At 46.2% G+C, this 15,092-nt stretch overlaps 1 long non-coding RNA gene across 1 annotated transcript; it reads left to right on the top strand.

The window, feature by feature from the left end:
• The first annotated feature begins 1,856 nt into the window (after positions 1-1,856).
• Positions 1,857-7,097, top strand: LOC129514573 (uncharacterized). Its single transcript, XR_008665458.1, has 3 exons — positions 1,857-1,959; positions 4,852-5,425; positions 6,465-7,097. It is a non-coding gene; the product is annotated as an uncharacterized LOC129514573 (long non-coding RNA).
• The last annotated feature ends 7,995 nt before the right edge of the window (positions 7,098-15,092 follow it).

Below are 15,092 nucleotides of genomic sequence, written 5' to 3'. Positions count from 1 at the left end.
AGACCAGAGATGAAAATGACCCAGATGTTTATGCGAAGCCCACACTAAGGGTTTTGTCCTGCCCTTTGAAATAATGTCTACACGGAAGGCTCTGGGGAATCCATTTCACTTTAAAAGAGAAAAACCAACAATGATTCCAAAAAGAAATACAATTGTTGTAACCAGGAGAACCATTTGACAACTACAAAGCAAGTTAACCACAGGCAGTGCCAGTAACATAAGCTTAAAAAAATGATGCTGCCTCCACATCCATGGAACAAAGCCAGAGCACACAGGGCCCTGGCGATTTCCATAGGGCTCCGAATGTTCCCCTTTTGGGATGAATATTTGGGCTTTTACCATAGGAATGTGCTGGCCTTTGGAAGGTCACAGCCAATCCCTCAGCCCTCTTGGGTAAGATTCTGGTCTTCTCTAGGGGTGAATTTGCAGGGTGACCCAAGGTGGTCTGAGGCAACCAGGGGAGGGGCCTCCCACAGGCACTTAGGGAACTGTAGTAGGACCAAATAGCAGGCACCATTTTGGGCTCTTATTTTTTTTATATTTATCTATTTGAGAGGGGAAGGGAGGGAGACAGAGAGAGCATGCAGGAGCAGGGTGGAGGGGAGGAGAAGAGGGGCAGACGGAGAAGCAGATTTCCTACTGAGCAGGGACCCACCCCCACTCCCCATGTGGGGCTCCATCCCAAGACCCTAGGATCATGACCTGAGCCAAAGGCAGATGCTTAGTCGACTGAGCCACCCAGGGCCCCCTGGGCTCATATCTTGAGATCAGTTTTTAGATGGAAAAAAAACCAAAACAAACACCACACACACACACACACACACACACACACACACACAAAGCACACTTTTGCTTCCCGCTTGCACCTGAAAAGAGTTAGGATAACTAAAAGTAGGAGTGGGGCAAAATGATAACATCTACTAGGTAAGGCCGCCCAATGCCTCAGATCTCCATGAGCTTAGACCAGGATAACCATAACTCCTGTTACATGGCAGTTATTGCTAAGGAGGGTGACAAATAGCTTCCTTTCTAAGAAAGCAAAATGAGCAGGTGGCCTGAGGAAGAAAAGAAGTGGTCAGAGTCATTAAAAATAATAGCAGTTATGTGAAGATGCGTTGAATCACCAGATTGTACACCTGAAGCTAATACAACACTGTTAATCACGCTGGAATTTTAAAAAACCACAAATTTTAAAAATAAAATAATAAAAATAATAGCAGCTAACAGACCACACTGAGGACCGACGGCAGCCCCCAGGGGTTGTCGACCTTCCTGCACCTGTATGCATGTCTCCCTACCAGTCCGTAAACTCTGCAGTCTTGCTCACCGCTGCATGCCGAGAGCTCAGCAGATAAGGAGGAGCTTAATAAAGAATTGTTGGCATGAACAAATAGATCGTAACTACGTCAGAAATGATCAGTTCAAGAAGAGAGTGAGACAGGCTTCCAAGTATTGGTCAAGAGCTCTAAGTAGGATGAGTCCAGGATATATTTAATTTAATAAAACTAATAGTCTCCTGTGACCAAGTGACTTCTCCGAGTCTAGAAACCTGAGGAGGTGACAGTGTCATAAACTGCAGTCTTTGTGTAAGGAAAGAAGTCCAGGTTTCCGGGGGTGTGGGGAGGACGAGTTCAGCAGGCGCCACGGCCTCCCTTCCCCACCGGCCTCCCCTTCTGCTGGGCCTCAGGCCTCCACCCGGCAGAGGGGGCGCTGGCCTTCCCAGCCTGGCCAAAGGTGACAATGACTTAGCGGGCTAAGGTCGTGCCCTCCCTGCCTCCAAATCAATAATTTAATGTGACTTATCAGAGAGAGAAAGAACTGTTTACTTTAAAACCCTGGATCCCATAAAGGGAGAGGGGAAGGCCTAACCCCCACAGAAGCTCAGGGTTCGCGGCCGCCCAGCACAGCCCGCAGAGACCAGAGGGCCCGGGCCTGGAGGAGCCCAGCGTGGACAGGCAGGTAAGCACCCCCTCCCCGAGCACCGACCACCTCCCCAACCCTGAGAAGCGGGGGGCGCTCTGCACCCAGGTGTTTCCAAAAAGCCCACATGGCACCAGAGCCACGTGAAGCGTTGACCACAGCCTATTTGGATCTGTCTGCCTTGATTCCTCTGTTTCTTCAGAAGGCCGGAGAACACGGGAGTCCTTCCAGATGGTTCCTCTCATCCAAGCGGAGGAAAGGACAGCTAGGGAGGAGTTGAGGCCCAGAGGCGGCCCGGACTTTATTCTGTATCCTTGGAGTGGCGGTACATGGAGCCACTTCCTGTCTCAGGATGGTCTGACTTAACACCAAAGCCTTCCAACAAGATCCCAACAGCAGGATAATTGGAATGGGGGGGGGGGGAGCGGGAATCGCCTTCCCCTTCCCCGTACTTTGGGGCCAGCACAGCCCCAAGGCTCCCTGTGCCCCGCTCTGATAACTCCTGAAAAGCCAGCCTCTGGGTTGTTCCTCTGTCCGAAGCATTGTTCCCTTGATGACACTCAAAACAGACACTTGCCCAGGAATTAAACCAGTTCCTAGGAATCCTCTGGCCTCAACAATTCTCTTTGAAAAGAGTCTTTTGAGACCCTGGCCTGCCTGAGACTTTTCCCAAAGATCCTCCCCCTCCCCCTTCACCCCTGGTTGGCGATAAGCGTGGCTAATAAATGCAGGCATAAGGAGCTTTCCAGATTTTCCTTGTAGATGGATTTCAATGAAAAAAAGAAAAAGAAAGAAAGAAAGAAAAAGAAATGTGCCTTTCCTCCCTGTTGACAAGAACATTATAGTTTGAAATTTCCATGTACTTTCAAAATGACAAGTCTCAGGCATAGGCTACTGACTTCCTTTGCCTTCATCGAGACTCTAACAGCCTAAAAGAATCAAATTGATGCCTCTAACACATCTGTTTGAAATGACAGTAAATGTGGATCTGGAATTAAGGAAAAGCATCTCCATTTATCTTCTGCTTTTTAAGAACTCTTTTTTCCCCCCTTTTCTTGGTGCTGATGGGTTAGGTTTGTAGCAAGGTGACGCTTCACAGACCCTGGTAGCACTTCAGTCCTCACAGTTGGCCCTAGAACATTCTTAGCCCCTGGGAAATAAAATCTGAAAGCACAGACAAGCTGCTCATGTCCAGATCTGACATGAGAAAGAATAGGGAGTCCTGCCCTGGTACTTTGGAATCAACTTGCAAGGAGCTGTGAGGCACACAGAATACTCACAGGCTGATGAATTTGCTAGAAGGTTAGACTTACAAAGGCATCCTCCCTGATGAACTCTCCCTCCCCATTTATGGAAAGAAACCCATGGCATAAACAAAGGAGCAAAACCAAGCTGACCTGTTCTTCATACCCACAGGCTCAGTGGGAAAACTGCATTCTGAATTGACCACAGCAACTAGAAATGTCTAGAGGTTCAGTCCAGGTGAGGGAAGGGAGATGCGGACATTGCTCAGAAATTGAGTTTTAATAGATAGGCATTTAGGAATGCGTAGTACTTGACCTCTCTCAGGAAGTAAAGCAGAGGATCTTCACGGAGGATCCTTAGAAAAGGGGAGGTCTTTTCTAAGCTGTGGAAACGGTGCTGGCATCTGTGCACATTACTCTGGATAACATCCAGCGTCTTTGCCTGATGCATTACTTTTTTTACAGGAAGTAACAGGTGTCATTATTTCCCAACCAGCTTATAAACACTGTTCTTTATTAACAGGTACTATTTAAATGCGCTTGTCAAATTGGAAAATAATAGAACAAAAGACTTTTTTTTTTTTAAGCTGCAGAATGATAAATGACCATGAAATTCAGAAAATATATCCCAGTAGATCCTGGCATTAACCACTTGTAATTTTTTCACTAGGGGCACGTTATTGGATGACATTTGAAAAAACTGAAAACATTCTACTTGCTCGTTTAAACTGCTTTGCCGATTGACAATTTAGCCTCTCCTGCAGAAACAAAGATGCAGTGAAAGATGAGGGCCGTTATAACCACGTTTAAAAATCACTCACAGAAATAAATAAATAAATAAATAAATAAATATTGTTCACAAGTCTGAGAACATAATAGGCACTCAATAAATATGTGTTTATTGATGGGTGCAATAAGACCATAAAATTGTTGTTCTGCATACTAAAGTATTTCACTAATAATTTGCTGGGAAATTAGCCTGAGGCTCATCTCTCTGCACAGCACTCACTTTGCAAGCCTGTCGACAAAACAGTGGAAGCTCTAACCTCCCTATTTCAAAAGAATGTTTTGCAAGAAGGAATTTTCATTACGAGATCCACTGTTTAAAAAATTGTTTAAATTCTAATTATTTTTCTCATTACAAAAGTACGACGTTAATTGCAGAGATTGATAAATGCTGAGGAGCAAAAGGAGGAAAAAACGAACAATGATTCTACGACTCAAAGATAACAAGGTTAACATCTGATGCTTTTGCCCTGGGCGTATATGTATTTGTCACGGGAAAGAGCTCATACTGTGTCTGCTGTTCTGTAAACTGCTTCTTCATTCAGTAACACACCTTGAGTCTCTTCCCAAGTCAACAGCCATTTTTCTACAATGTCACATTAAGTGACTAGTTTATGTTATAAATATATTATTACCCTTTTCCTATCATTTGGATTGTTTGCCTTTTTTGCTATTATAAACAGTGCCTCCGTGGACAACCTTATAGGTAAATCTGTATAGAAATCGGTAGAAAAGAAAATCTTTTCTACAAATCCAAGGGCTTTTTGCTTGAGATAAATTCCTTGGACAAGAGAGATAGAGGTTTTGATAAATGGAGGGGTTTTGTAAGCTTTACCTGAAACCCATTAACTTTCTCCTCTCTTCTCTGTTTACTCTTCCTTTCCTTTTCTTTCATTTGCAGATTATTAAGACACCTCAAGCATACAGAGCCCACCTGGAGAAGTGCCATCAAGTCCTGAGAGGTGAAATGGGCCCAAGCCCTTGCCCGCGGACAGCTCTCCAAGCATGTCCTCCCTGGACCTTTCTAACCAGTGAATTGTTCACCACCCAGTGACTCTTTCCAACTGAGGCCAAGAGATTTCTGGAGCCTCTTGTCATGGTCAGCAACATCACAAAAGTGACCAGGAAGTGAGGGTTTCTGTTGTAAGTTGCTCAGACAAAGACAAAGCAGATGAGCCCGGCTCTGGGGAAGAATCACAAGAGTATGTCCACCATGGCTGTGCCCAGAGTGCCAAGGGTTGGCGTGACTGGGGCCAGCTGGAATTCTAGAGTTTGTATTTGGTGCAAGTCACGCCAAAACTGCCCAGGTGAAGAGCTCCCCCCAGAAGAGAGCAGGTGTACCAGTGGGCCAAATGGCACGCTCCTGCTACCTTGCAAATGACCACACCCTGTCAGGGCAAGTGAGAGTCACAGACTGGAACCAAAGGAAGTCAGTCATTTCCTAGGAGGATAAGGAAGTCAACACCGTCAAGAAGGTAAGGGAGAAAAGAGGCAGGGTTCAACATCCCATCCCCTGAAGACCAAGAGACTTTTGTAGTGTGCCAATAACTACACATTCTGAGTCAAAGAGGGTGATTTCATGGTCTGCATATGAATAAGAGCCGTTTTTACTGAAAAAAATGTAGAATGGTGTATGTTTAGTTGTTAAGAATGAGCTAATTCTATGGCCAAAGCAAAGCTCTGGTCAAAGGTTAACATCTCAGTTACCCTGGGGAAAAATAAACGGGCCCCCAAGCTTCCCCTTTTCTAGCATTTAGGGGAAAATAAAGGATTAGGTCAAATGATTTATTTCCTCCCACTCTCCATGGTGGGAAAGAGTTCATATATCAGTTTTTAACAGGAAAGCCAGGAAAACAGAAGGGATTTATTCATAGGAGGCTCCCTTTTGCTGGAAAATGAATATTATAAACAAAAAAATTGAACCACTCCCCTCTCTCCCTTTCTCTTCTTTTCTTACCTCCCCTCTTGTCTCACCCTCTACTTTGGTGGAAATGACCAAGGCAAGTAAGAGTTAAAATCTGAGCACCATCGGATACCTTGGTATCCAATAGATGTTTCTGAGAGTAAATCACAGCACATCCAAATGCTATATCCCCAGACAAAATCATTCTAATTTCCTTAGACTGCAGAATTTACTATATTTACTGACAAAAGATTGGGTTGGAGGGAAGGGTGGGAGGTGAGGAGGGCCCGTTAATCTGGTCATATTCCTACAGTTGATAATACGGCCTTTCACTCAGTCTTTGTTTCCTAAAATCAATTCCCTCTAGGGATGCTTTCTCTCTTAACCCTCTTAGAAAATTGTTGCAAACAGAGTTTCCATTTCCATTAGGGAGTTTCCGTCCCGTCCCATTGGTGGGAGGCCTTCGTGGGATGGTAACAGAACACCAGGCAACGGGTCCCTCTGTTACCTTCAACTGTTCCAGACACAGAAGCCTGGTGGTTTTATCTCTTTCCATGGCTCGAGATGCTCCCCCCAACCCCTGACTCATGATCCCTCTTTTCTCTGTTCAGGTCACTTTATGAAGCTGGCAAGTTTCCCTGATGGCGATCAGTGGCAATGGTGGAGTGCAGAGGTGGAGTTAGCACCCTCTCGGCTACAGATTTTCCTTAGCAGAGCTGTGGAGTGTGACAATGGTGTTTGTGTCCAAACTATCAAACGCCATTATCACACTAAATAGCTACTGTTAGGCAATCCTTCCGCTCAATAAATGCCTTGGCATCCGCGTGGTATGGGCAGGGAGGTTCCTCTTACAACAGTGTTCTCGGTCCTGTTGTTATTACTGAATAAATCCAGGCCCGTTGGTGCTTGTAAGCAGCATGTCATCCGAACTTTGCCTCTCGGATGTTCTCTGTTGTTAAACACGTTAGCTGGTGATGAATTTTTTTGTTTTCCTGAGTCAATAAAAAATATGGCCGTGTCCCCCAGAGCACCCAGCACAAGGCCAGGCACGTGGGAACTGTTCAACCCAGGCTTGGTGAGTTGAAATGAATAGTTAGGGAAGTGTTAGATCCGGAAAATAAAAAGCGGGTTGAACCTCGGTTGTCCAACCACAGACTTATAGGAACAAAATTAAAGTATGCGGGGCCTCACTTTCCACTGGAAGAAAACAACTGTCTGATAAACCTACACCTGGCTTAACTGACCTTTCAGAAATTCTGGAACATGTTTGATTTCTACTGATTTTAACCAATTACGGGGCTGATCACTGAATTTGTACACCAAGTCCTTTTCCTTATGTTTCAATGAATTGCCATCAGGAAATTTTACATGAACTACGTGTGAGTTGCCAGAGCAAATCTGAACATTTTAAACCCGAGCAAGCTTCCAGGACAATTGGACCAGCTGGGGTGTTCTCAATTGAAATACACTTTTTTTTTTTCGGAGAGGCGTTTAAAGTGAGGAGTAGGTTCTTTTTGTGCTGGGCTAAAGCTTCTTTCCCTCGACGTGGCTACATGAACTAGTAGATGTTTAATCAGATTGAAAGGTTTGGAGCAACCATCAGAAATAAGTCCGTTCAATCATTCAGCCATTCATTTATCAAACAAATCTGTATTGAGAGGCTCCCATGTGTCCGGTTCTGCTCCAGGCCCTGGGGATACTTTCAAATTAAATGCATCTGACATCACTTTCAGAAACAGGCATTCCCTGGCTCACTTTCTGTCTGGGACCATTCTGATTGCTCCAGTTCTATTTATTAGGGATCTAAACAAGCAGAACTTTGCAAAATAACTCTAAGTCCCCTGCTGAAAAGCACCACATGAGTGCAGTCCACACATCTATGATACACTGTAAAGGCTCCAAGGTGCTGAGAAGCTTTTGTCCATTCCTTCCTGCTCTGCATCTCCCTCCATCTTCTACTTCTTTCCTTCTGGCATTGTTTGCTGTCAAGAAGAGAACCAGCCCCCTTGAAATAAGTAATATGCTGACATCCTTCTGCGTGTGACTGAAGGAGAAGTGATCAAGGGCTCTGTGTTGTACAAGTGCCCCCTACGCACACTCTTTTGTCTGATCCATGCAACACAGGGCAAAGATGACAGGTTGGGGGTTCCTTCCAGAGATGACAAGCTGAGACTGAGAATGATCCTGGGATTTTCTAGAAATGCAACCACAGCCCCCATGGGTCTCTGAAATCTGCAGCTCTATCCTTCACCTGTGGCCGTCCTTGCTTATCATGCTTCACAACTGCGGCTAAGTAGAAGTTGGCTCCCTGGCTGTTTGTCAGGGGACTCTGAGGGAGAGCCCCTAGACTGAAAAAGATAACTCAGATGACAACCTTTCCCTGTGAGCGTTCCTAATGCAGAGAAAGTCAAACACCGCGAAACAACCATAATCATGAAGTGGAAAGAAAGGGACGTCTAAATGGCTGTGTTGGGGTTTGGAAGGGGATGGCCAAGCTGTCCAGACAGGGAGTGACCAGCCAACTGATGTGGCACTCGCTGGCTCAGAGCCTCAGGCTGCAGAGTGTTCTCAGGCTCAGGGACGACCCAGAAATGGCCTCAGGCATTCCTTTTCCTCGTTGCCATTTGCCCTGAGATTTTGTTTATATAGAATCCAACAGGAAGCAAAAGGAAGGACACTCTATATCCTTTCTAATAGGTTGGCTCACGAAATGGCTTATTATGGTTCCTGCCTGGGTTAGTTCTGCATCCAGGACCGGGGATCCATTCTTTCTAGAGATCTCTAATGAACACACAGAAGGCAAACCTCCCACTCCTCTTTTAGAGCCAACTACTCTACAACCCCACTGCTCCAAATCTCTGATTATGGCATCCTTCTCCAGCTCTGCTTTCATCTCTCCTACTGCCCCTGGCATAATTCCTGCCATGGTTCTCTTATAAAGCATTCCTGGGGACACTTAATGACTCTGAATATAGCCAGAAAGATGAAAAGGTCCACTTGGAAGTGCAGTTAAGATCACAGTCGAGTTGAGAGGCACCCACGTGGCCACATTGAGATGTTTTCCTCCCCAGGACCCAGATCTTACTTTGCTTTGTGAGCCAGGCCTGCAAGGCCATATGCATCCTTTCATCTTAGTACAATGTGTATCTTGAACATGACAGCTGCCACTTAGGGGCTGTCCAGTGTCCCGTCCATCCCTGGAGGAGGTTTTGTGACCTAGCATAGCAGTTAACCAGATGCAGATGGCTATTCTACACATTTTTTCTGAACTCTTCTTAAATCTGTATTTTCTACTGGATATATATTATTTATTTATTTATTTATTTATTTATTTATTTATTTATTTATTTATTTATTTATTTATGGGAGACGCAGAGAGAGAGAGAGGCAGAGGGAGAAGCAGGCTCCATGCAGGGAGCCCGACGTGGGACTCCATCCTGGGTCTCCAGAATCAGGCCCTGGGCTGAAGGTGGTGCTAAACTGCTGAGCCACCCAGGCTGCCTATTTTTTAAATCAGATCCTGCTAGAATGTTAGAATTATGCACCAGTTTAGGCTTTGTTTCAATGAGGAAATTGAAGCCCAGAAAGGTTCAGGGACATGCCCAAGGCCGTTCAACTGGCCTGTGGCCAAGCTGGACTCAGGCTTAATCCCTTCATCCCTGTGTTCTGTGGTTGCTGCCTGCCAAGAGTAGGTACAAAAGAAAGTCAAGCGGCACTTGCTGAATGAGGGACAGGATGCCATGTAAAGTCCCCTTTCCTTTAGTTCCTCTGAGAATGGCTCCTTCAGGTTTTAGAGAAACAATCCCTAGTGTGGAATTCTAGAATTCGAAGGATGGGTCCATGTGTATACTACCCCTTTCCTGCATCAGGAGCTATTCACTGGAAAGACATGGGTTGTCTGGTTACTTTGTGCCTGGTATTGTACTGAGCTCTGGGGACACGAAGAAGAAGACTGGGTCCCTTCCCTGACCTGATCTCAATCTAGTCGTTGGACAGTGATCTCAGGGTCCTGGATGCCACCACAGAGCCATCAACAGGGTATTCAGAGGCTTTCGTTATGGCCTTCATTTCTTTCCAGATGAAGAAACACTGATCTTTAACATTATCATCCCTTTTTGTTACTATCTGGAAAATAATCACTCGTCTTGATTTTTTTTTTCAAGATTTTGATTATTTATTCATGAGAGACACAAAAAGAGAGGCAGAGACACAGGCAGGGAAAGAAGCAGGCTCCCTGCAGGAAGCCCAATGCAGGACTCGATCCTGAGACTCCAGGATCAGGCCCTGAGCCGAAGGCAGGCGCTCAACCACTGAGCCATCCGGGCATCCGTCACTCTTATTGATTTTGAAGTTGAGTGGTCAACAGGCTGTAGATAAAGGATATTTTGTTGCATCAGGTGGCAGTGCTGTACCTGAAGATCTTGCTGCTTTTACTTTGCCACCTGGCAGTATGGTGAGCTGCAGAGGATGTGCCCAGGGCCCTTAGCAGGGGGCAAGGAGTAAACTAGGACACTTTACAGTTATGTGTGTGAAGAATTTGCATTTCTCAAGGAGCTGGGTAAGATGTGAGCTGGTTGTCTTTCACAACACAGACTGTGTTCATCCTCACACCAGAGGGCCATTGGGTCCATTCCTCCATTGCTTCCTCCTTCCCTCCCACAGAAAGCCTGTCCCTGGCCGCCTTGGAATGCACCCCCCCCAGCTGCCCCTCCCTTGGGGCAGGCTCAAGGAAGCCGTTGGGTACAAACCCATGGACCCAATACGCACCATTTCTTCTCTTTGATACCCAAGTTCTCTCCGAAGCTTTCAGAAGGAAAAGGAAAAGTTCCAAAACACATCCAAGTTTACAAAAAGAGTAGTTGGCTTCTGCAAATTCCAAAGGGCTTGGTCACAAGATAGCCTGCTTTAGACAGCAGGGTCGCCAAATATGTTCTCAAAAATGGACTGATGCAACATAAATTCATTCTGTGCTTAGAATACTTAAACACTGCGTGGGATGCAATGATGGGTAAGACAGTCATGCACTCAGTCATTCATTCAACCAACGTTCAGCCATGTGCTCCTTCTATGTGTCAGGCGTTAGGCTGAAGATGCTTCCTCCAACATATAGTCTTGGCAACTCGGTGAGGACACAGGCAAATGAGTGATAGCAGTGCTGAGCCTCAGATTCTTTGAAGTAGGCATGGATGTCATGGGGACCTTTAAGAAGAAAGTACCATCTGTGGCAGGTGAGAAAGGCACACACGAGGAGACAGTCTCTCTGGGGCAGAAGCACTCTGGTGCTCCAGGCAGCCACCCAATTAAAGAGAAATTGGTGACCTTGGCCAGTGAAGGATAGAAGTGTTCACCACAGCAAGTTTCCACCTGAGTTACTTACCTTCAAGTTTCCATATCATTCCCCAGGAAGCTCCTCCAGAGAGCAAGTGAACCATGAACCTGGAATTCATTCGGCCGGGATTTTCCCCTTCAGAAATGAAGCCAAACATCGACAGAAAAAGATCACCTTTTAAATAAAAGAAGCACGTTGTGCTGTTTGGCAAATAACTGGGGCAGGTGCATGTGTGTGTATGTACGTTTGTGGGACACATGTTTGTGAAGAATTTTAATTTCTCAAAGGAGCTGGATATAATGCCTTTAAAGCCTCATTCAACTGGGATTTTATTTTCTTTTACTTTTTGAATCAGGGAAAAGCCAGGGCTCTGATCTCCACCTTGGGCTGAAGGGTACCATCTTCCTGTTGACCAGCACTTTGAACCCCGGGGCCACACTCTATTTGGCATACTGCCCCCCTCGTGGTGGGATGTGCGTAACATGAGTGGTTCCAAAGGATTTCAAGTTGGCTACCTCACTAGTCCAAACTGATTGCACTCGGAACTTCCCTGACAACACAGTTCGGCTACAATTTTGATAAAGTAAATTTTCAAAGGCTTGAAGGGGAGGGAGAGAGAAGTGGAAGACATTGTTTTATCGAGTGTCTGTTGATACCTGCTAAGTACACCAGACAAGAACTAATCTTGTTCTTTCTAGAGAATAAGTCATTCCTTTTTCACTTTTCTGGCCCGTTTAGCCCAGACAAGAGCTAATTAAAGCCCTTCCCGTTTCTTAAGGCTGCCTGTCTTCTTTGCAGCACATCTTGTCTTGCTTTTCCACTTGACTTCCAATCGCAGCTGGATACAAAGAAGTCAGAGAGTTATCTCCCACTCTTTGAGTGGGCCAGAGGCTGTGTTTAGTTTCTCTCACTGAGCGCTGACACCCTATGTCTGAGATTTTCCTGGTCTCTCCTATATCTCTGCATGAGCTTGGGCTACTCCAATTGGATCTTTGGCTCAGCAATTAGAGCAAGCTATATGCTGGGTTGGAGAAAATATGGCAAGGGCCACTCTGTGTGAACCAAAGGAGGTGGCCACAAATAACCACCCCAAAATGTAGGTTGTGTGTTAGGAAATTTTGACTGCAAGAAGCAATTTTTTCTTAGATTATCTCAAGTAATTCATTCTTACAGCGATGTTTTCTTCCGCATCTGCTGCGTACAAGGCCTGAGCTGGGGAAAGGTTTTTGGAAGGGGCCACACATCGTAAAGGGTCAGGAATCACACAGAAGCTCCCAATCACCAGATAAGGCCTTGTGGCAGATAGTTGGGTTCTCCGAAGTCAGTGCTCCAGAGACTGGGGTATCTGGTCACCCCCAAGGCTATAAAAATAAATAAAGCCTCAACCATTATGGTGACTCACTGGTTCCCTTTATCTGCTCTTCCTGCTATCATATCTGTATGCATCCTCGCTTACAGTTTCTGCTTACCTATAACTGTTTTCTCATGTCTTCTGCTAATTCTGGGGTCTCAGCGTGGGCCCTGCTACTTAGGGGTCTCCCCCTGCCTACCACCTTTTGGTGTCTTTTCAGTTTCTTCACATGCTACCACATAACTTCTCCTTCCCTGTCTCTCCAGTTTGGATCCCTGAGCAAAAGATTAGGCTGGAGAGGCAAGCAGGGGCTGGCATCCCTGGTCCCTGGCAGCAGGATGGATGAGGGACACATGAAGAGGGCAGACATGATGACCACCCTTATTTTAGGGTCATGCATTTTGCTGATGGATCATCAAGACCAGGGGTTGACAACTTACAGCCTGTGGGCCAAATTCAGATGACTGCCTGCCCCCCTCCTTTTTTTTAAAGATTTTGTTTACTTATTAGAGAGAGAGCATTACTGAGAAGAGGGGCAGAAGGAGAGGGAGAAGAAGAAGCAGACTCTCTCCTGAGCATGGTGCCTTGACGTGGGCCTCCATCCCAGGACCCTGAGATCACCACTCAGGCAAAGTTAGACACTTAACCAGCTGAGCCACTCAGGAGACCCTGGCTGCCTGTTTTTATATGAACTAAGCATGGTTTCTATATTTTCTAAATTATTGAAGGAAAAAAGTCCAAAGAAGAATACTATTTCGTGATATGCGCAATTTATATGCAATTCAAATTATAGCATCCATAAATAAAGTTTTATTGGAATTTATAGCTGTTCCCATTTGCCCAGACTCTCCCAGTTTGGCACTGAACATCTTAGATCCTTGAAAACCCCTCAGTTCCAGGCAAATTGGGATGGTTGTCACCTGGAACACAGCCAGGCTCACTCATTTGCATATTGTCTATGGCTGCTTTCACACTCCAGTGACAAAGTTGAGTAGTTCTGACAGAGGCCATATGGCTCCAAAAGCCTAGAATATTTACTGTCTGGCCATTTATAGAAAAAGTTTGCTGACCTCAGATCGAGACCAATGAAAAGTAAATAATTTATCTGATAAGGGAATAAAACTGATTGTTACTTTAATGAGAGCGTTGACTATGCCCATTTATTTTCTCCATCAGAAGCTGATTCATTTTTAAAACCTAAGTTAGATCATGTCACTCTCCTGCTCGAGATCCTTCAATGGGTTCCCATCCCATTGGAAATAAAACCCAAGGATCCCATCCAGGCCTTTCAGACAGACCTCAACTTTTTCCTTCCCTTCCTCTTGCTCACTCCACACCATTCCCCCCTCCCTTGCTGTTCCCCAAACATGCCAAATGTCATTCTGCCTCAGGACCTTTGTACTTACTGCTCTGTCTCCAGACCCTGCCTCCCAGATCCATGCATACCTCCTTCCTTCACCTCGTTCTTGTTTCAATTCAAAGTTGCCTTTCACTGAAGCCTTTTCCCCCAGCATAGCACTCTTCACCTCCTGACATTACTTATTTATTTATATTCCGTGTCTATACTAGAAGGTTAGGCACATGGGAGCAGGGACCTCGCTGTCTCCTTGCTCACAGAACAGTGCTGATCACACGGCAGGTTTGTGATGAATATTTGTTGGATAAATAAGTGGTTGGTAGAGTCAAGGGTCTTGTGCGTGTCTCCAGGGCTGTGTCCCTACTCGTTGGACCATATGACGACCAATGTCTTCCTTTAGCCCACCCTGGTCCTGCTACAGTTACATAGCTGTCTGTCTCTGGCATCCACTGGCCTCTTTTCCTGCCAAACACCTTGTAGTTAATCATCTGAACATCTACACTCCGGATAGCTCGTGCCAGATGCCAACCTGAGATGGTGCCATTTCTCGTAGTAAGGGTGGATGCGTAATCCTGGGCCCAGGGGTGGAATCAGGGTGGTTCTTTGACCCCTGAGGCTGACAACCGTGACATTTTATACAGGGATGCATCTTTCTAGGATGAGCGTCCAGAGCTGCTATCCGATCGTCAAGAGGGTCTTCCACCCTCAGAAAGCTGAGGTGCCGTGATCGCAAGCGACTGAGTCCGCTCGCTGAAGCCCACGCCAGCCCTCTAGACTGTTAGCAGCGCCGTGGGCTGGCCTCTGCTCTCCAGCATCTCGAGCATTCTGTGTCCTGAGTGCTCACGCTGGTTCCACTGGGATGTCCTCTACCTCTAGAAGGTTCCTCCCTCCCGCCACATACTGAAACAGGGTAAACACATCCCAGGCTCCCGTGCAGCCAGCAGGCCCCCCTGTGGCTGCTCTGCAGCAGCTGTGTCCTTTGGGGCAACACAAAGTGCTGGGCTGAACCTTGCACGTGGCCTCTAACCCAACACTGTCCCTGCGGGGGGCCTGGCAGGAAGGCTTGAAATGCCCTCCTTTGAGCCTGAGGCCTGATTTACATCTTCTGACCAGCATCTGTGTGTGGGATTGGTTTCCTGCCAGGGCCCCTGCTCATTTCGCAGAGGAAGTGGGAGCCCTTCCTGGAGGCGCCCCCTTTTGCA

Source organism: Nyctereutes procyonoides, unplaced genomic scaffold, assembly GCF_905146905.1.
Source record: "Nyctereutes procyonoides isolate TBG_1078 unplaced genomic scaffold, NYPRO_anot_genome, whole genome shotgun sequence".
NCBI lineage: Eukaryota > Metazoa > Chordata > Mammalia > Carnivora > Canidae > Nyctereutes > Nyctereutes procyonoides.
This window is presented reverse-complemented; position numbering and strand designations above follow the sequence as displayed.